This window comes from Scyliorhinus torazame, chromosome 22 (genome assembly GCF_047496885.1).
Source record: "Scyliorhinus torazame isolate Kashiwa2021f chromosome 22, sScyTor2.1, whole genome shotgun sequence".
In the NCBI taxonomy this organism is placed as follows: domain Eukaryota; kingdom Metazoa; phylum Chordata; class Chondrichthyes; order Carcharhiniformes; family Scyliorhinidae; genus Scyliorhinus; species Scyliorhinus torazame.
In genome coordinates, this window is record NC_092728.1 from 65074148 (window position 1) to 65097255 (window position 23108).

Consider the following 23108-nt stretch of genomic DNA (forward strand, 5'->3'; position numbering starts at 1 on the left):
CCGCCCGTTTTCGGGCAGTCCTGCAGGCGTAAAATGGACATGGTCCATCCCAGCAGGATGTGGCTTGGAGGGCGGCTAGCGGAACCCTTGGGGGGGGTGGGGCACGGGGGAAACCGGCCCCGGGGGGGTGCCCCCACGGTGGCCTGGCCCGCGATCAGTGCCCACCGATCTGCGGGCGGGCCTGTGCCGTGAGGGCACTCTCTTCCTCCGCGCCGGCCTCTGTAAGGCTCCGCCATGCCCGGCGTGGAGAAGAAACCCCCTGTGCATGCGCCAGAACACGCCGGCAGTCCTGCACATGTGGCAACTTGCGCCAGCCGGCGGCAGACCGTCGCCGCCAGTTGGCATGGCGCCAACCCCTCCAGCGCCAGCCTAGCCACTGGAAGTGCAGAGGATTCTGCAACTTCCGGGTGGCCCGACGCTGGAGTGGTTCGCGCCGCTCTTGGCACCGGTCGGGCCGCCCTGGCAATTCCGGGACTATCCCGCCCGGGATGTTCCGGTCCCTCTGAAGGCAATGGGGTTTTCCATCGCTCGTCGGCCATGCCGCTAGGGAACCCACCGGCCAATGGTGGGTCACGTTTCCTGCTGGAAAACCCACCGTAGTAGGGGGAGGGGTGGGGGGGGTGCAGTGTTGAGGAAGGGGGGGTAGATGGATATAACATTTACTTGAGAATATGGCAAATACTTTTTTGCAATCCAGGTAAATGATCCAAAAGGCCATCAAAACGTTTTGTCAATCACAATTTCCAGCTCCCACTGTCTCTCACAGCAGTTCCATATTCTCCATCAGTATCGTTTCAGTTTTCTCATCAGCTGTGTAAAATTTACAAAGAATGCTTCATTTCTACTCAGCCTCCATTTTTAAACCTCAAAGTCACATTTGCCACTTTGCAGTCAACTTCAAAAGCTACACAGAAATGGATTCAAAACTATTTGCCCCAACTCCAGTCACAATAAAGTTAACTCTTGGCATCTCTACTTCTCAACTGTTTTTCAATATGCATGGCTTTTGATACTTTGAATATATTCAGGAATGAGATTGTTAGATTTTGGGACATGAAAGGGAATCATATGGAGATAGGGCAGGCAAATAATAATAATCTTTATTGTCACAAGTAGACTTACATTAATACTGCAATGAAGTTACTGTGAAACATTCGTTGCCACATTCCGGCGGCTGTTCGGGTTCACAGGGAGAATTCAGAATGTCCAAGTCACCTAACAGCACGGTGGGATGCTCCAACCCCCCTGCCGAATTCTCCGGCTCCGGGGGCGGGAATTGCGCCGCGCGGGTCGGCGGCTGCTAGCAGCGGCCCCCTCCCGGCGATTCTCCGGCCTGTGATAGGCCAAGTGGCTGCCCATTTTCGGCTGGTCCTGACGGCGTAAATTAAAATAGGTACTTACCGGTGGGACCTGTGGGAGCAGGCGGCCTCCGGGGTCCTCGGGGGGTGGGGGGGGGCAGGATCTGGGCTGAGAGGTGCCCCCACGGTGGCCTGCCCCGCAATCGGGGCCCCTCGATCCGCGGGCGGGCCTGTGCTGTGCGGGCACTTTCTTCCTCCACGTCGGCTGCTGTGGTTCTCCGCCACGGCCAACCCGGCGAAGATCGCCCCTTGCGCATGCGCTGGGATGGCGCCAGCACACGCTGGCGCACCCGTGCATGTGCCAACTCGTGCCGGCCGGCGGAGGCCCTTTGGCACCGGTTGGCGTGGCGTCAAGCCCCTTCCCCGCCAGCCGGCGCGGCGCAAACCACTCCGCCGCCGGCTAGCCCCTGTAGGTGCAGAGGATTCCACACCTTTGGGGCGGCCCGATGCTGGAGTGGTTCACGACACTCCTTCCTGCCGGAGTTGCCCGACCCGTTGATTCCCGCAGAATCCCGCCCCACATCTTTTGGGACTTGTGGGAGGAAATCGGAGCACCTGGAGCAAACCAACACAGATACGGGGAGAACGTGCAGACTCCGCACAGACAGTGACCCAAGCTGGGAATCGAACCTGGGACCCTGGTGCTGTGAAGCAACAGTGCTAACCACTGTGCTACCGTGCCAAATGGAGTTGAGGTTGAAAATTTGCTATGATCTTAATTGACAGTGGAGCAGCTCAAGGGCTCAACTGGTTTGTTTATGGTCCCATTTCTTATGTTCTAATCTTAGAGCTAACCTATCTACTTCAAAAAAATATGAGCCAACCATGATTGTTGAATCCATGCCTGAATCACAAAGTGAGTCACAATTAATTTGATCAGTTGAGTAAAATTCTAGCCATTTGACAGTTTGATGGCTTTTACCATCAATAGATGTTTTTCTTTTGAAAATAATGTTCATACTGTATTCACACCGACTATTTGATATGTGAGCCAGAGAAAAGGTTTATCCTAAAGTCAAGCTTGGCGACCCAAATATCTCTTTAGCTGTTTTCAGAAAATGTGTTGAGGTGTAAAAATAAATATTTTACAGCTTTTTGGGAAGTATAAAAACAGCATTAGCATTGTTTGCTTCGCAGTTTATTAGATCTAATATTTTGTGAGTTAGAAGTATTGGTGCAGTGCAGACAGGAAGGGAAATATGTTTAATTAGCACCTTTCTTTTGTGAAAAATATATTCATAGGGTAGAAACTGGTATGTTCTCCACACCTGTCAATAACATTTTTATGTACCAACTTAAAGGTGCATGTAGTTGGCTTATTATAAATGTAAGCGTGTGCCATTATGTCATAGACACAACTGCTGTTGACAGTGGAAGATTTGTTGTTCTTACTCCTTGCCAGATTTATAGGCAATGGAACAACTGGAGCAGGAGCAGGAGTCATTGAGGTACACGAACATCAGGATTATCAGTATGTTTTCCAGTTCTATGATTTATACCATGGCACTCCTAGGCAACCTACCCAATTCCACCAATCTGCACTTCCAATGCCAAGAAGTGAGTGAATTACAGGGTACAGGGTTTCTTTGTTGCTTGACGCCGAAATTAGGAATGGCGATCGGGTGGAGAACAGCTTCTGACGCCGAAACCGGTGCCTGCCACTATTTCGGAGTCAGGAGCTATTCTCCACCCGATCGCCGCAGTGCGGGCCACGTGTGGTCTCAACAGTCATGAGCCTGGCATGTCGGCTGCGGAGAGAGAGATAGAGGGAATACGGACAGTGTTGAGCACCGCCATACTTTGTTGACAGCCGTGCTGCTGGCCGGGGGGCTTCTGCCAGGGCTGGGGGGAGTAGTAGGGGGTGGCCAGCTGTGGGGCCGGGGTGAACGGGTGTGCGGTCCAGCACAACCGGGGCACGATCGGTGCGTGTGTGGGGGTGAAAGCACATGCGCGGCCGCAGCTTGTCAGCCCTGCGCATGTCCAGCACAGACCCGGTGATTCTCCCACCCACGTTTCGCAGGCGTTTCAGGCAGTGCCGGTGCTAGCCCCTCACCTGTAGCGGAATCGGTGCGGGTGTGGCGCTGATTTTTCCATCGTGGAACCTCCATTGGCGGCAACACTTAGACGCAGGAACGGAGGATCCAGCCCAGGAATTTTTGATTCTGAAGTTTATTGCTTTCCCTAATAGCTAGTTTGGATGAGCTTCAAATGAAGGTTTTTAAAGATTCCATCCATGTCTCTGAGGATCAACTCAACATAGTGATTGCCTGATACTGAATCTGCTATTCATTACCAGCACTACTGTAAGGGATGGGTTAATTCTGTCCACTGTGAGGATACTTGGCAGCCTTCCAGGGTCAGGATGTTGACTGGGACATAAAGCCAGGTGTTCAAACTCAGGCGTTCTCATGCCAAGCTAAGCTTGTTATCCAACTATTTGCAACATCATGCTGACTTTCCCAACAGCTTATTTCTTCTAGACTTGTTTATTCCACTATATAACTGAGAGGCGCTTCTGCTTGTTCGCTGGACTTCACCTCGGATCTGAGTCGCGACAGGTGCCAGGAGCTGAATCATGAAGCCTCCGTCGACACCGGGGTTCCCGATGAGCTGATGGGCGAGAGATTCTTGTTTTGTATTCTTATCTTATATTATTCTTATATTCTATTCTTATATCATATTATTCTTATCAATAAAGTAGATAATATAATATTCTCTTAATTACATTGTTTCTGAATCACAAAGAACCCTTGGAGTAATCCAAGGCAGCTACTTCCATGGTTGCTTACATGCCTGCTTCTGCTCTGCAGTTCTTGCTATTCACAGTTGTAGGAACAGGGAGGAGTATTCATCTCGTTGAGCCTGTTCTGTCACTCAATTAGATCATTGCTGACTTCTACCTTTGTTCCATATCTCTTTATACCCTTGCATGACAAAGGTGGTCCATCTCAGTTTTGAAGGCAAACATGACACGTATTCACAACCTTTTCCATCAGCTTTCCGATTTCACTCCTTCTCTGACCAGGCCCTGATATTGGGGCTTCCTTAACAGAGGAAATAGTTTCCCTCTAAAGCAGCATTTTAATCCTTTGACCAATTTTAAAGACTTGATTTCATTACCCCTCAATCTTCTATACTCAGTATGCTTCTATACCACTATGTCCAGTGATGGTCCGACTGAAGAACCTAATCAATGAAAGTAGATTGTGTTGACTATCCTTCTCTCACCCAGGAGGATATCAAATACTGCTTTTACTTCCTCTTTTGTAGAAGGAACATTGACGTCCTAAATGCTTTATAATGGACATCTTCATAGCGTGAGTGTAAGCACCATACAAGACCCATAGTGCATTCCTCTATATATCGAGGCCTTGAGTTTCCTCCAAGACGTCATCTGCAAATCGTGAGGTGATTGCACGTGACTGGCCAAGTGAAATTACGCTCAACTTTCCATGGAAACTCATTAACATAAGCCAGAATGAGAAATCGCCTCTGAATCAGTGGACTCAAGTAGCATGTGGCAGGAACAAGACCAAAAGACTAAGGATTGAGATTGTCATGCAGCACGCCACACAATGGACCAATTCCACATTGTACATCAGTAAATCAGTTCCAGTGACATCTCTTCATCACTCATGCAGAGCCTGCACACATTATAGCCAAAAAGGCTGAGTATATCTTTGGCTGAATTTTTGGAATCCTGCAGAGTTGGCTTAGGAATCGGGGTTTTGTCTGGAAAAATTGGGAAAAAAAATTTCCGGGCCAATTCTTCCCCAGTGTGTTCCCACCCCTTTGTGCTTTTCCCAGAGGTGGGTTTACAGTGGTCATGGCAATCTACATGGCAGCAGGAACCCCAATGAATAAATTTAATGAGCTAATTTGCATCATTACAATCTTCTGTGTGTCACATGAACCCTCTGTTGCATCAGCAGCCCAAGGAAGCAGGCATGCATAAAAACAAAAGATGCTATCTTACCATGCTTGCCATTGCGTCAGGATTTTCTGGAGACTGATGGCCTGACAGTGCTGGCACTGAGGCAGAGGCTATCACTCTGCTGGTTACGATGACGTCTCCATTGAGTTCTTGTCATTGCTTCTGTCTGATCCTCAGCAGTGCTCTCACTGGTGAGTCAGTGAAGACTGCCGGTTGCCCGAGCAATGGTCTGTGCTGTGTGAACTCCACACCTCTGGAAACTATTCCACTGACCTTAATTGAACTGTGAACTCAGGGGTAACCTGCCAAAAGGCTGTCTCCTGTAACAACTTGATGGTGGGTTCATTGCTGCACCAAACACGGTTGAACGCTGAAAATGGTCCCAGCACTCAAAAAATACTCTGGTCCTCTAATGTCCTTCAGGGAAGGAAATCTGCCACCCTTACCTGGTCCGGCCTACATGTGGCACTAGAGCCACAGCAGTGTGGTTGACTCTTAAACCCTTCGAGTACAATTAGAGATGGGCAATAAATGCTGGCACAACTTGTGATGCCCACATCCAATGAATGAAAAACAAAAGAAAATCCAGACTCTGTCTGTGGCACTTAATTCTTTGTGCCTCGAGTATTCGGAAATCTGTGTTTACTCTTTTCCACTCTGGCATCACAAGATGGAAGACCAAAAGAGCTCTCCAAGCTTCTTTTTATTAACAGATGATTTCTGCAGCAGTAGCCTGTGGCTTCCTTTGAGTGCTGGTCACTGCCAATCAGCTGATTACTACTGGATTGATGCAACCATGTTTTCCCATTCACCTGAGAATCTGGGAACAATTCAATGAACCCAACCAAGCGCAGGGGTAAGAAACTCACCTTTCTGTCCTGGGGACACCTTTTAGTTTTGTGGGCAGGGACTGGTTCATGTGAACATACCTGTAAGATCATGACTACTGTTTCTCCAGGGCGGCACGGTGGTGCAGTGGTTAGCACTGTTGCTTTACGGTGCTGAGGACCCGGATTCGATCCCGGTCCCGGGTCACTGTCTGTATGGAGTTTCCACATTGTCCCCATGTCTGCGTGGGACTTACCCCCACAACTCAAAGATGTGCAGGGTAAGTGGATTGGCCACGCTAAATTGCCCCTTAATTGGAAAAAAAAAAATGAATTTGGTACTCGAAATTTCTTTAAAAAAGCAAAAAGAGAAAAAAAAATGACCACTGTTTCTCCATGCCATTCTGGGCACCTTAATGATCTTTTATGCATTTGATTTGGTTCCAAAGAGACTGAGCTGTTATCTGGGAGGAAATCAAATGGAAAGTGAGTCAGCTAGCTTTGCCATTCACCACTGTTGCTGCAGCATCATATAGTCACAGAAAAGACAGAATTGGGTGTCAGGGCGGCACAGGGGCTAGCACTGCTGCCTCACAGCGTCAGGGACCCGGATTCAATTCCGGCCTTAGGTGACTCGCTGTGTGAAGTTTACACTTTCTCTCCATGCCTGCATGGGTTTCCTCTGGTTTCCTGTCACAGTCCAAAGATGCGCGGGTAAGTAGGGTTACGGGGATGGGGCAGGGTGTGAGCCAGGGTAGGGTTCTCTTTCAGAGGGTTGGTGTTGACCTAAGGGGCCAAGTGGCTCCCTTTTACACGGTGGGGATTCTATGACGTTTAGTGTCCTCCCCCCACCCCCTCCTTCCCACCACCCAAGGTGAATTTGGGGCTGGGGTGAGGCTGTGGGTAGCAGGTGAGGACTGTTATGATAATAGGGTGATTATGATAATAAGACTCCAGTATTAGACACAAAATGATACATTCTACTCCATGGGGTCACCTGACCTGGGGCTGAAGGTCAGATAGCACATAAAAGGGAAGGTTGTGTTGAGGCTTCCAATGTCTTGTAGTTGTGTGTTTGTGTTCTGTTATAAATAAAGTTAGTTTGCATTAATGGTGTCAGTCATCCTGCATCATAAAACAAGACGAGGTCCCCGTCGCCTTGATCTGATTAAGTCCGGGGTGGAATTACTCCTGGATGGCCTAGCCTCCCGATGAGAATCAAGGACATCAAGTGGGCAACTCAAGACCCTTATCTGCTGCCACTGGTATTCACAAAGGCAGAGACTCACAATGCAGGAAGACCAGACACCGGTGGGGCTGTTTCTGGACTTCTGGGGGTGGGATTGGTGCAATCCAAAAAGGGAGCACGGCCTCCTTCCAACTATCTGTGGTAGTCACCACTAGTGGTATATTATATGTATTTCGGCACTGCCCATATATTAGAGGTACAATGGTAAATCCCTGCTTGCTGGCTCCGCCCAGCAGGCAGCGTATAAATGTGTGTGCTCTTCTGTGCTGCAACCATTCTGGTTCCAGCTACAGGAGGCACAACATCTTGTTCAATAAAGCCTCGATTGTTCCACCATTCTCGTCTTGTGGTAATTGACGGTGCATCAATTTATTGAACAAGATTTTTTAAACGATGGATCTCCGCATCAAGCTTGATTGCCTGCAGCTGAGTCCTCAAGCAGCCAACGTCACGTCCCCCTTCGACCACTGGCTAGCCTGCTTCTAAGGCTACCTCAGAGCAGTCGCTGAAGAACCCACGGACGGGCAGAAACTCCAGGTCCTCTATTCATGGGTGAGCCCTGACATTTTTCCCCTCATTCGGGATGTGCCCACCTACCGGATCCGAAGCGATGGCGCTCCTGAAGGGACATTACATTCGACCGGTGAACCAAATGTACGCCAGGCACCTCCTGGCCACGAGACAGCAACTCCCCAGGGAGACTCTGGACGATTTCTTGCATGCCCTGCAGATCCTAGGTAGGAACTGTGACTGCCAGGCAGTTTCGGCAGTCCAGCACACTGAACTTTTAATTAGAGACGCTTACGTCACGGGCATGAAGTCTGCGTACGTCCGACAGTGGCTACTGGAAGGGGGTACGCTCGATCTTGCAGGGACTAGGCAGCTCGCTAATTCGTTAGAAGTGGCCTCCTGTAACGTCCAGTCCTACGCCCCCGACTGCGCGGCACCCTCATGGGCATCATGGGCCCCACCAGCTGCCGACTCCAGCTCACTGCAAGCCTGCGCCACGCGGCAGCCAGCCAACTCTGCGGGGCCAAGTGTTATTTTTGTGGACAAAACAAACACCCCAGGCAGCGCTGCCCGGCGCGGAGCGCGGCCTGCAACGGGTGTGGGAAGAAGGACACTTCATTTCTGTTTGCCAGGCCCAGTCGGTCGTCGCTGTTTCCAGGCCCGGCGTTTCTACACCCCCACGTGCGACCCAGGGACGCCACCATTTTCCCCTTCGCAAGCCACGTGCAGACCGTGGGCGCCGCCATCTTCCTCACCACAAGCCACGTGCGGCCCGTGGGTGCCGCCATCTTTGATGCCACCCGCCATGTGCGCCCCATGGGCGCCGCCATCTTCAGCGCCATTTTGGACTGCGTCTCAGGACCCCTGCTCGTTAGGCCGTTCATCGCCTAACGCTACCTCCACCACCGCTGACCAGCCCAGGACCTCCCAGCTTCTTCCGCAGCTCGCCTCTGTCACCCTGGATCAGTCCTGACCCCTTAACCTCGCGACCGCGACGACGACGGTGAACATCAGTGGGCCCGAGACGACCTGCCTCTTTGACTCTAGGAGCACAGAGAGCTTCATTCACCCCACTACGGTAAGGCGCTGCCCCCACCCGGTACACACCGTCACCCAGAAAATCTCCCTGGCCTCTGGATCCCATTCCGTTGAAAGCTGGGGGTACTGTATCGCAACCCTCACCATCCAAGGCATAGAGTTCAGCAACTTCCGGCTCTACGTCCTCCCCCACCTCTGCGCTGCCCTGTTACTCGGCCTGGATTTTCAGTGCCATCTCCAAAGCCTGACTGTAAAATTCGTTGGACCCTTACCCCCCCTCACCGTCTGCGGCCTCACGACCTTTAAGGTCGATTCACCTTCCCTGTTTGCGAACCTCACCCCGGACTGCAAACCCGTCGCTACTAGGAGCAGACGGTACAATGCCCAGGACAGGACCTTCATCAGGTTGGAGGTCCAACAGCTTCTGCGGGACGAGGTCATTGAGGTCAGCAACAGCCCCTGGAGAGCTCAAGTCGTGGTAGTGAAGACTGGGGAGAAGCACAGGATGGTCATTGACTACAGTCAGACCATCACTCGGTACACGCAGCTTGACGTGTACCCTCTACCCCGCATATCTGACATGGTCAATCAGATTGCGCAGTATCGAGGCTTTTCCACGGTGGACTTGAAGTCTGCCTACCACCAGCTCCCAATCCGCCTGGAGGACCGCGACTACACTGCGTTCGAAGCAGATGGCCGCCTCTATCACTTCCTTTGGGTTCCTTTCAGTGTCACTAATGGGGTCTCGGTCTTCCAGCGAGAGATGGACTGAATGGTTGACCGGTACAGACTGCGGGCCACCTTCCCATACCTAGATAACATCACCATCTGCGGCCACGATCAGCAGGACCATGACGCAAACCTTCAAATATTCCTCCATACCGCCAAACTCCTTAATCTCACATACAATAAGGAGAAATGCGTGTTCTGCACCAACCGCTTAGCCATCCTTGGCTATGTCATGGAAAATGGAGTCCGAGGGCCACCCCGACATGCGCCCCCTCCTGGAACTCCCTCTCCACCACTGCCCCAAGGCCCTGAAACGATGCCTGGGGTTTTCCTCCTATTACGCCCAGTGGGTCCCTAATTATGCAGACAAGGCCAGACCACTCATTCAGTCCACAGTTTTTCCCCTAACGGCTGAGGCCCGGCAGGCCTTCAACCACATCAAGACAGACATCGGCAAGGCCACGATGCACGCGGTCGACGAGTCCCTCCCCTTTCATGTGGAGAGCGATGCATCGGATGTAGCTCTGGCCGCCACCCTCAACCAGGTGAGCAGGCCCATGGCGTTCTTTTCCCGCACCCTCCATGCCTCCGAAATTCGGCACTCCTCTGTCAAAAAGGAGGCCCAAGCCATTGTGGAAGCTGTGCGACATTGGAGGCAATACCTGGCCGGCAGGAGATTCACTCTCCTCACTGACCAACAGTCGGTTGCCTTTATGTTTAATAATACACAGCGGGGCAGGATCAAAAATGACAAGATCTTGAGGTGGAGGATCGAGCTCTCCACCTATAATTACGAGATCTTGTATCGCCTGGGGAAGCTTAACAAGCCCCCTGATGCCCTATCTGCAGTACATGTGCCAGTGCACAAGTGGACCGACTCCGGGCTCTCCACTTTGACCTCTGCCACCCGGGGGTCACCCGGTTCTTCCATTTTATCAAGGCCCGCAACCTGCCCTACTCCATTGAGGAGGTCAGGACTGTCACCAGAGACTGCCAAGTCTGCGCAGAGTGCAAGCCGCACTTCTACCGGCCAGATAGAGCGCACCTGGTGAAGGCCTCCCGCCCCTTTGAACGCCTCAACGTGGACTTCAAAGGGCCCCTCCCCTCCACCGACCGCAACACGTATTTCCTGAATGTGATTGATGAGTACTCCCGGTTCCCTTTCGCCATCCCATGCCCCGATATGACTTCTGCCACAGTAATTAAAGACCTGCACAGCATCTTCACTCTGTTCGGTTTCCCCACCGATATCCACAGTGATCGGGGATCCCCTTTCATGAGCGATGAGCTGCGTCTGTTCCTGCTCAGCAAGGGCATCACCTTGAGCAGGACGACCAGCTACAACCCCCAGGGAAATGGGCAGGTGAAGAGGGAGAACGGGATAGTCTGGAAGGCCGTCCTGCTGGCCCTTCGGTCTAAAAATCTCCCGGTCTCCCGCTGGCAGGAGGTCCTCCCTGACGCGCTTCACTCCATCCGGTCGCTCCTCTGCACCGCCACTAATGAGACCCCTCACGAACGTGTGTTTGCCTTCCCCAGGAAGTCAACCTCCGGGGTCTCGCTCCCAACATGGCTGACAATTCCTGGACCCGTCCTCCTCTGGAAGCATGTGAGGACCCATCAGTCGGACCCCTTGCTCGAAAAAGTCCACCTCTTACATGCAAACCCACAGTATGCCTACGTGGCACACCCCGACGGGCGCCAAGACACAGTCTCCCTCCGGGACCTGGCACCCATGGGATCCCCACCCACAACCCCCGACCTGACACCGCCCCCCTCCGTTTGCCTCATTCACCCCTGCACTACTCACCCTCCCTCCAGCGAACCTCACCGAAGCCCCTACCCAAGCAGGATCCGTCTTCCCACTGGTTCCACTCAGGGGTGACGAAGACGAGGACAACACGTTCCCGGAGTCGCAGGTGACCAAGTCGGTGCCACATCACCACCAGGACTGAAGTGATCGCAGAGGAGGGTCAAGGCCCCCGACAGACTTAACTTGTAATGTTTTTGCCACCCCCGCCGGACTCTTTTTTTAACAGGGGGTGAATGTGGTAGTCACCACTAGTGGTATATTATATGTATTACGGCACTGCCCGTATATTAGAGGTACAATGGTAAATCCCTGCCTGCTGGCTCCGCCCAGCAGGCGGCCTATAAATGTGTGTGCTCTTCTGTGCTGCAGCCATTCTGGTTCCAGCTACAGGAGGCACAACATCTTGTTCAATAAAGCCTCGATTGTTCCACCATTCTCGTCTTGTGGTAATTGCCGGTGCATCACTATCTCAGTCAGCATCTAACTGACGACTTCAGGAGCACACTGCTCTGCACAGTTCTCTCCTGGCCCGTGTTGGAATGTTGGGCGAGACCAGAATCGAAAACATTTCAAGTTAAGGAAGAAGGAATGGATTATGATTGCCACTCCTCGGAAGTTCAGACCTATTGTTTGACTTGACAACAACTGCAGTCAGCTGTTTACAGAGAATTTGAAAAATGACTACTAATTCCAAAAGATTGTCATTTTATTTTTCGTCAGAGGTAACATACATTGTGGTAATTCTGAAAGCAAGCGTGTTATTCTGAAGGAGGGTATTTGATAACTGCATGTACCGTGGAGGGGCAGTCATTTGTGTCAGAGTTGGTTGAAGCTCAAGTAAATCCATTCTTGTACAAAACTGGTTCATATCAACACCGTGGTCATTTACACTTCTCCGACTGGGATGGCAGGAATCGTGAATATCTGCGGTCAACAATTATTGGCCCTTCTTCCAATGCCTCCCTTTGTAATGACCAATTAAGTGGCAGTGTCACACGTATGTCCTGCTGCATTGTATGAGAGAAAATATTGCCACGAGGCTGTTTCCATTGCAAAACCTCTGAAATCACAAACCAGAAAGCATTCGACATTCTGAATTGATGACAAGCAACGTACCGGCTGTCCCTACGATTATTTGAACGCATCTGCATGCTGAAAATTGAATTGGAGGCCGGAGGAGTTATCGATTAATAACTTGGAGGCTTTGGAACTGGTGAAAAATCTGGGAATGTTGTGCCTCACGCGCGACACATATACTTCAGAAGGTAGAGACTGCCAGTCCCATTATAACGGCACAGCACAATGTGTATCAGTTTTTAATAGGTACAGACTGACAACCACACAGAGTACAGACCCAAGAGAGCTGCAGCTAATTGCACAGCTGCTCCAAGAAACCTAAGGCACTTAATTGCACGTGCTGGCACTTTTGCAGCGAACCAATTTTCAGTGTTCCAGGGCAATGATCCTGCAGCATATTGTGGAATTTGAAATTTGTGTGGCCGAGCTGATACATTTCCATTCCCCTTTTCCTGTGTCAGAGCCCAGATAAGTTCAGTCGCAGTTTAAAATTCCCTGAGGGACAATTCAGATTGGAATATGTCTGTTGCATATTGGACTACCCCGCCATCAGTTGGAATGATTTACTATACTTCAGCCTCCTGTTCTGAGAGGTATATTACTGCTGTTCTGAAGTGATGTACCATCAATGACAACAGACGAGAGTCGGAACCCAGGGAGACTTCTAGACCGTAGGGCAAGAAGGACGGCCTTCTCGACCGTCGCGTTCTTCCTTTCCACCTGTCCGTTTCCTCGGGGGCTGTAGCTGGTCGTCCTGCTTGAGGCGATGCCATTGCTAAGCAGGAACTGACGCAGCTCATCACTCGTGAAGGAGGAACCCCGATCGCTATGGACGTAAGTGGGGAAACCAAACAAGGTGAAGAGGCCGTGCAGGGCCTTGATGACTTTGGCAGAGGTCATGTCAGGGCATGGGATGGCGAAAGGGAAATGTGAGTACTCATCACTGATGTTGAGAAAGTACACATTACGGTCAGTGGAGGGGAGGGGCCCTTTGAAATCGATGCTGAGGCGCTCAAAGGGGCGGGAGGCCTTTATCAGGTGTGCTCTATCCGGCCGATAGAAGTGTGGTTTGCACTCCGCGCAGACCTGGCAGTCCCTGGTCATGGTCTGACCTCCTCGATGGAGTAAGGCAGGTTGCGGGCCTTGATAAAATGAAAAAACGTGTGACCCCCGGGTGACAGAGGTCATTGTGGAGGGCCCGGAGTACCCGGTCTACTTATGCGCTGGCACATGTACCGCGGGATAGGGCATCTGGGGGCTCATTGAGCTTCCTGGGCCGATACAAGATATCATAATTATAGGTGGAGAGTTCGATCCTCCTCCACCTTAGGATTTTGTCATTCTTGATCTAGCCCCGCTGTGTGTTATTGAACATGAAGGCAACTGACCGTTGGTCAGTGAGGAGAGTGAATCGCATGCCGGCCAGGTAATGCCTCCAATGTTGCACAGCTTCCATAATGGTCTGGGCTTCCTTTTCGATGGAGGAGTGCATCGTGACTTTGGTAATATCTGCCTTGATGCGGTTGAAGGCCAGGCGGGCCTCAGCCGTCAGGGGAAAAATGATGGATTTAATGAGTGGGCGGGCCTTGTCCGCATAATTGAGGACCCACTGGGCATAATATGAAAAGAAGCCCAGGCATCTCTTCAGAGCCTTGGGGCAGCGGGGGAGTGGAAGTTCCAGGAGGGGGCGCATACAGTCGGGATCGGGCCCTAGGACTCCATTTTCCAAAACGTAGCCAAGGATGGCTAGGCGGGTTGTGCGGAAAACGCATTTCTCCTTATTGTATGTGAGGTTAAGGAGCTTGGCGGTGTGGAGGAAATGTTGGAGGTTAGCGTCATGGTTCTGCTGGTCATGGCCGCAGATGGTGACATTATCCAGATACGGGAACATCGTCCGCAGCCCGTACTGGCCAACCATTCGGTCTATCTCCCGTCGGAAGACCAAGACCCCATTGGTGATGCCGAAGGGGACCCTGAGGAAGTGGTAGAGGAGGCCATCTGCCTCAAAGGCAGTGTGTTGGCGGTCCTCCGGGCGGATAGGCAGCTGGTGGTACGCAGACTTCAAGTCAATAGTGGAGAAGACTCAGTACTGTGCAATCTGATTGACCATGAGAGATATGTGGGGGAGAGGGTACGCATCGAGCTGCATGTACCGGTTGATGGTCTGACTGTAGTCGATGACCATCCGGTGCTTCTCCCCAGTTTTGACGACCACCACTTGGGTTCTCCAGGGGCTAGTAATGGCCTCTATGATCCCTTCCCACAGGAGTCGCTGGACTTCCGACGTGATAAAGGCCTTGACCCGAGCACTGTATTGTCTGCTCCTAGTGGCGATGGGCTTACAGTCCGGGGTGAGGTTAGCAAAGAGCGGGGGTGGGGCGACCTTAAGGGTCGAGAGGCTACAGATGGTGAGAGGTGGCAGGGGTCCATCGAACTCCAAGGTAAGACTTTTGAGGTGGCATTGGAAATCTAGACCTAGTAGTAGGGCAGCGCAGAGTTGGGGGAGGACGTAGAGCTTGAGATTTTTGTACTCGATGCCCCGTACTGTAAGGGTTGTGACACAGTACCCACGGAATGTGATTCGGAAGCCAGCGTGGTGGGTAAAATTGGGAGGGAGCAGCGCTGTGCCGTATCTGGGTGAATGAAACTCTCTGTGCTCCCGGAGTCGAAGAGGCAGGTCGTCTCGTGGTCGTTGATCTGGACGGCCATCATGGATTTAGTGAGGTGATGAGGTCGAGACTGGTCGAGGATGATGGAGGCGAGCTTCGGAAGGTGGGTGGGCTGATTGAGGGTAGCGGAGGCCAGCGTACGATCTGGTGAGCAGGGGTTCCGGGAGGCGGCAGGGTGATTCCAAGATGGCGGTCCCCACGGGTCGCACGTGGAGGGTGGTGTCGAAGATGGCGGCCCCCACGGGTCGGATGTGGTGGATGACATGGAAGATGGGGGCAGTCCCCACGGTCTACACGCAGCGCTGCTGGGTTTAGAAACAGGTCGGGCCTGGTAGACTTTAGAGAAGTGGTCCTTCTTTCCGCACCCTCGCTGGGCAGCGTTGCCTGGGGTGCTTACCCTGGCCACATAAGTAACATTTCGGGCCTCCGGAGTTGGCGGGTCGCTGCGCGGCACAGGCTTGCGGCGCCCCTGGGTCGGCTGATGGCGGCGCCCACGACGTCCACGCGGGTGCCGCGTGGTCGGAGGTATCGGCATCGATGTTATGGAAGGCCACTTGCAACGAGTCCGAGAGCTGTATGGGGCTTGGAGGTCGAGTGTACCCCTTTCTAATAGGCGCTGCGGATGTAATTAGATTTTATGCCTGCGACATAGGCGTCCCTGATCAGGAATTTGGTGTGCTTGACAGCCGATACAGCCTTCAAAAGCATTATCGCATCCTTGTACGAGGTAGCGTCCCTGATAAGAAGGAAAACTTGCAGGCTCAGCCGGGAGTTGAGGACTCACAGCTTGTGGGTCTCAGCGACGGCGGCATTGGAGGAATCAATGTAAGATTCGAAGCAGCTTAACCAGTGTTCAAACGTGGCAGTGGCGTCGGCTGCTTGGGGGTCCAGCTCCAGGCGATCAGGCTTGGGCAATGGATCCATCTTAAACGTTTAGCTGATTAAATTGATGGACCATCAATGACAACAGACGAGAGTCGGAAGAGTAAACTGTGGCTTTAATCAGCTAAAAGACACCTGCTGGCAGCCGGTCCCAGAATGAGGGCAGGGCTGGAGGTAGCCACCTTTCTACTTGAGCCTGAGGGGCGGAGCCACAGGTGGAGCCAGCAGGGACAAACCCAGGCATATAACAAACACTAAGAACAGTAAGTACAATAAGTAAGAACAGTAAGTACAGTATAATACAGTGGTTTACCACATGAAGTTATGCTCTCAAGGTATGCCTGGAGTACATGAACATTCAATCACCACAATGAACTTCGAGTTATAATTTTAAGTAGCCAGAAAATCCTGAAAAATTGCAAAATATTTTTCCAAGTGAGTACACAATGTCACCTGTGCATGTTCCACCACATGGTTCCATGGGAGACTCAATGACTTAAGTACTGGAATTCCTAATTCCAGCCCTATCCTTCACTGCCTCTCTATTTGTCTTTCCTTTAAAACCCTGCCCCCCCCCCACCTTTCCCCCAAGTCCCATTAATTTCTCGTCCTTTGGGTCACCTGTTCTAATGTTTGCTGTGTGGCCGGCCTCTCAGGCTGGGGGCCTCGTTTGTTCTGGGCCGTCCCCTGTAGCCCCATGCCATGTTGCATGCGTGCATTGGCGCTGGTCCCACTACCCACGCGCGGACCCGCAGCGCCCATCTGACACCGGGGATCGGCAGTTGGAGCGGCGTGGGTTGCTCCAGTGCCATGCTGCTCCTGAGGGCATGTTGACGACGGCCTCAACACTTAGCCTCAGGATCAGAGAATACTGCCCTGGATTCCTGCCTTTTCTAAGTCAGATGATGATGATGTGATTCAGAACAGTGAACAAGCAAGACATAGAATAGCCAGAGTGAAAGAAGTTAGAACTAATTTATTATAATAGTGTATAGTTATATAGTTATCTGTATTGTACTTTAATTCTTTATGTTAGTTAAGTATTGAGTAAAAGAACTCACAGTTTATTATTTTATTACTCATTAAATAGTTCAGCTTTCAACAAGAAGACCATTGGTCATTTTAACATCCTGGTGGATTCAAGAATAATATATATATATTTTAGATAAGTGTTTATTTAAAATATAACAAGATGAACATCTGCTGATGAAAGATATGGTAGATGTGGAAAATTTACATGTTATGTACAGTTGCCTTGTTAGGATGTAGGATGTTAATGGAGGCATTTTTAGATAATCAAAAAATAATCGACTAAACGTCTTGAACATCGAATAGAAGAGGGCATAACGGACCAAATTTTCTTGCCAGAAACACAAGAAGGCTAATGGAGTTTGTATAAATGACACACAACGTCAGGCAAGAGAAGGGGTTGGATTTCCCAGGCACGTATTTGTCAGTGGTGCAGCGTTTGCTGTCAGCGGGATTCTCTACTCCTGCTGCTTGTCAATGAGATTTCCCATTGAAGCCACCCCACGGGCAGGGGTGCGCGACCAGCGGGAAAAGTGAATCTCAACGACCGGAGAATTTCCAGCCCAGATGTGCCATTAAGCTCAGGGCTGGGATTCTCCTGTCTGAATTTGCCCCCCCCCACCACTGTCAGCGAGAATGGGGAATTTGGCGCTCAGCAGAAACACCATTCACTGCTGCAGGAACGGACAAACCCACCGACGTGAACGGATGGAGAATCCTGCCCCAGAAGTCTCCCAAGTTGCTGCCTGAGACATACTGCTCTTCTGTTGGTTTCACAAAACCAACTCCTCATCAAAATGAAGTTGCTGGCTGGAATCTTGTGCTGTAACCAGCAGTGGGAAACGAGGTGGGTAGGTGCATTAGTTGTGCGGGAAATACAATGTCAGCTTGCCGATAGTGAGATGAAAATAGGAATTAAGGTTACGGTGGATTGAAGGTTAACTGAGCTTCTGGATGGCAAGCACCAGGAACATATTTATATTGCAAATAAAGTAAATTACTGTGGATGCATACTCATTAAAACCCCATTTTGCTATTTGAAATGGCATCTTTGCAATTAACTCTGTAGCAAATGAAAAACATGTGCCCTCAGTTTCATGACTGGGTCAGGGTGTCATGCAGCAGGTGACGTGGCCTTCATGGTGGATTTGGACTGAATGGGAACAGTTTATCTTTCATGGGAAATTTTAATGGGCCATGGGAGATTGTGCATTGAAATTGGGTGGTGGCAGGGCGGCATGGTGGCACAGTGGTAAGCACTTCTGCCCCACAGCATCGACAACCTAGGTTCAATCCCGGCCCCTGGTCACTGTCCGTGTGGAGTTTGCACATTCTCCCCATGTCTGCGTGGGTCTCACCCCCACAATCCAAGATGTGCAGGCTTGGTGGATTGGCCACGCTAACTTGCCCCTTAATTGGAAAAAAAAGAATTGGGTACTCTAAATAAAAAGAAAGAGATAGGTGGTGGCAAGGCAAAGGTGATAGTGTGAGGGTTTCGGATGTTAGAGAGAAGCTCAAAGGTGGGAGATGACTTCAAGGTCCAAGGTCAATGTGGACTTGTTCGAGGATATAGCTGCAACAATACGAGGTCTCTGCAGCACAGGTTGAAGATTGAGATGCCCTTGGAAAGAGCCCCCCACTTAAGCCCATGCCTCCACCCTATCCCTACTTATCTCCAAACTAATAATCCTACCTAATCTTTTGGAAGTCATGATGTGGAGATGCCGGCATTGGACTGGGGTGAGCACAGTAAGAAGTCTTACAACACCAGGTTAAAGTCCAACAGGTTTGTTTCGAATCAGTAGCTGCGCTCCGAAAGCTAGTGATTTGAAACAAACCTGTTGGACTTTAACCTGGTGTTGTAAGACTTCTTACTGTAACCAAAAGGCAATTTAGCATGGCCCATCCACCTAACCTCCACATTTTTGGACTGTGGGAGGAAACCAGAGCACCGGGAGAAAACCCATGCAGACGCGGGGAGAAAATGCAAACTCCACACAGTCACACAAGGCCGGAATTGAACCCGGGTCCCTGGAGCTATGAGGCAGCAGTGCTAACCATTGTACCACATGCCGTTGCTTTTGGAGAATTAAAATCGAAACTTCTTTTACTTTTCTTTCTGCATCTTCTTCGCTCTTTTAAACCAATTCATCTTCAGCTCTTTTTTAAAATTTCTCTTTCCTGGTTTGATATTGTATTCACCCCTCACCTCAGCTCCTATACTATATATTTCACAATCCTTCAATCTGATTGGTTGAGCAGATACACGTTTACATGCTCTATTGACACACCTCCCAGGGAGTCAGTTCCCCTCATTGTGACATCATTAGCTCGCACTTTGTGCAACTTCCTAAGCATGAAACAAACATAGGGGTTGAAGCACAAAAGGACAAGTGCAACCAATCGCAGATGCTGTGATTCAGCTTCACAGCAAATCACAAGCCATTTTCTTTCCGCAAGAGTTCAGCCATACCGTCTAGAATGTAAGGAACTGAAATGAGGTTGACTGGATATACTAGCTCTCTGCTACAATTACAAGAGTGGAGCAATGTTAATGCTGCTCTGAAATCCCTACAAACTTTAAATAACGCCTATAAACTGGGTTACATGTGCATATAAATATTTATTGCGTTTCAGCCATCTGATTGGATTGTGATTGCCAGACAAAATAAAGCATGAAAATGCTTTATTGAATTACAGCATCAACTGAAATAAGATATTGCCTATGGTTATCGATTAGGTCAAATCTGAGGCTCATAACACGGAAAGAATTAAGCAAAGACTGAAAGTACAGATGAAAAACAAGAACCATTAAAAAGGTTAAGGGAATGGATCAAGGACTAGAAGCATGAACAGAATGGAGTACAGGAATTTAGAAACACATAATAAGAAATGGGAGGACTGACGAGAAATGGGGAAAGGAGACTTTCTTATCGAGAATCAATGGATGATGGAGATTCTAAATACAAGTGATTTGCGTCAGTTTTCACAGGATCCTGGGTGGTGAGATTGAAAGGTCACAAGAGAAACAAATGGATAATTGGAAGGCTCATGATAGACAAGCAAATAGTACTGATAGATAATGGGTGGAACTCAAAGCCGCCAAGCCATATTAGCTTGCAGGTTAGAATATTGAGGGAAATCTGAGAGGCATTAATGGAGGCTCTGACCACAATCTTATTAAAAAAAAACCTGAGTGTGGGAGCTGTGCAAATGTAGGTCCTCTGATTAAGAACGACGACGAGCTAATCATAGACCCGTCAGCCTACCATGGAGCCATGGAAAGGTTAAGGCACAGAAAGAGGCCATTCAGCCAATTATGTCAGCTCCAGGCCAAAGAAAAGAAGAAAAAAAACTAGCTGCCCATTTGGATCGCACTTGCCAGCACTTCACCTGTTACCTTGCAAGATTACACCACTTCAGGTGCAGATCCAAGTACCTTTTCAATGAGTTGAGTGTTTCTTTCTCAACAACCAATTTGGGCAGTGAATTTCATATGCCAACCACCCTCATGTCCCCTCTAACCCTTCTACCAATCACTTTAAATCTTCACCCTTTGGCATTTGTCCTCTCAGCTCAGGGGAACAGATTTCTTCTATCCACGCTATCTCAACCCCTTATAATTTTGTGCACTTCAATTCGGTCACACCTCAGCTTTCTCTGTTCTAAGGAAAACAACGTCATAGAATCATAGGACCACTACAGTGCAGAAGGAGGCCATTTGGTCCATCGAGTCTGAAAGAGCATCCTAGCCAGGCTCCCGTCCTATGCCCGCAACTCAGTAACACCACCTAACCTTTTGGAAACAAAGGGGCAATTTAGCATGGTCAATCCACCTAACCTGGACACCATTGGACTATGGGAGGAAACGAGGGCATCCGGAGGAAACCCACGCAGATAGGGGGAGGATGTGCAAACTAAACACAGACAGTCACCCAAGGCTGGAATTGAACCTGGGTCCCTGACGCTGTGAGGCAGCAGTGTTAACCACTGTGCCACCGTGCCGACCCCTTAACCTTACCCTGTCTAATCTTGCCTCAGAGCTGACATTTTCAAGCCCTGGCAACATTCTTGTAAATCTCCTCTGCACTCTCTCCAGAGCAATGTTTTCCTGTAATGTGGTGACCAGAACTGTACACAAAATTACAACTGTGGTCTAACCAGTGATTTATATAGTTCCAGCATTACATCAATAGCTCACTCAGGAAAAGGAAGATTGCCAAATGCTTTCTTTATCACCTTATCCACCTGTCCTACCACCTTCCAGGATCTGTGGACATGCAGTCCAAGGTCTGTTACTTCCTCTACCCTTCTCAATATCTTCCTGTTTATTGAGTACTCGCTTACTTTGTTTGCCTTCCCCAAATGCATTATCTCACACTTCTGTGGATTAAATTCCATTTGCCACTTGCTCGCCAACTAAGAAACTGCCAACTAAGCTGCAGACAATAGCTATCCTCTTCACTACCATTACATGGCCGATTTTTTTGTCATCTGCAAATTTCCCAATCATTTCCCCCACATTTCAGTCCAAATCATTGATATATACAACAAAAAGCAAGAGCCACGACAGCCCTGTGGAACACCATTGGAAACCACTTTTCAGTTGTAGAAACATCAGTCAGCCATTACTCTTTGCTTCCTGTTGCTGAGCCAATTTTGATTCCAACACCTGCCTTCCCCTGTATCCCATGGGAGTTCGCTTTTTTGACCAGTCGTTATCACATTCCCGTTAAATTCACCTTTCGTCGTCGGGAAACCCACAGCAGGGATGCGCTGACAGCAGGACCGGAAGATACCACCAGCTTGAAATGCCGGAAAACTTCGGCCTTGAGATAAGCAAGGAAAGTCACCAATCACTTGTAAAAGAGAACCTCTGAGTGATAAATCAATGGTTGTTTGAGAAAATACTGGCCTTTACTCATAAAGGGCATTTCACTACTTTTGAATATATCAATTTCAAAGCAAGTTTTTGATAAAGTTCAGCATATAAAATGGAAGAATTTCAGTATTGAAAAGAATTTGTCAGTATGGATTGGGATTTAGTTAATGGATCTTTTTCAAATGCCGAGGAGTGATATCCTTCAAGGGTTAATGTTGGCACTGTGCTTCTCCACAGAACTTGTAAATAATCTGTAATTGTGTTTAAGGGACACAGTATAAAAATCTGCGGTTGATACCAAAGAAGTGAGTACGATTAATTATGAAGAGAATTTAAGAAGGTCATAGACATGTTGGTAGGTTGAACACATAGTACAAAAGTGAAGTGTTAATTCTAAATCAATCAAATCATTGATTGGGCTGCAATTAGAATACTGTGTTCAGGTTGGGGAACCTTTGTTTAAGAAGATGTCCAGATCATGAAGAGGATGCAGAAGATGACGCTCAGGATAAGAAGTTTTGCTTGTGAAAGGAAGGTCTCATTTCATTAGAACAGAGCCAGTAAGAGTAGATTTGACACAGGTATTCAAAACTATGAAGACCTTTTATTAGATAAATCTGGACAGTTTGTTTCAATTGGTCAATGAGTCAATGTTACGATCAGGTAGAATGGTTCCCCTTGTCCCTCTCTCTTCGTTTGATCTCAACAGGTTTTCTGAAAATGATACCCTTGCCAATTCAGCGTTCAACTGTTTGTGCACTGTGATCATTCCCGTACCGGCCTCCCCGAACAGGCGCCAGAATGTGGCGACTAGGGGCTTTTCACATTGGATTGGATTGGATTGGATTTGTTTATTGTCACGTGTACCGAGGTACAGTGAAAAGTATTTTTCTGCAAGCAGCTCAACAGATCATTAAGTACATGCGAAGAAAAGGGAATAAAAGAAAATACATAATAGGGCAACACAAGGTATACAATGTAACTACATAAGCACTGGCATCGGATGAAGCATACAGGGGTGTAGTGTTAATGAGGTCAGTCCATAAGAGCGTCATTTAGGAGTCTGGTGACAGTGGGGAAGAAGCTGTTTTTGAGTCTGGTCGTGCGTGTTCTC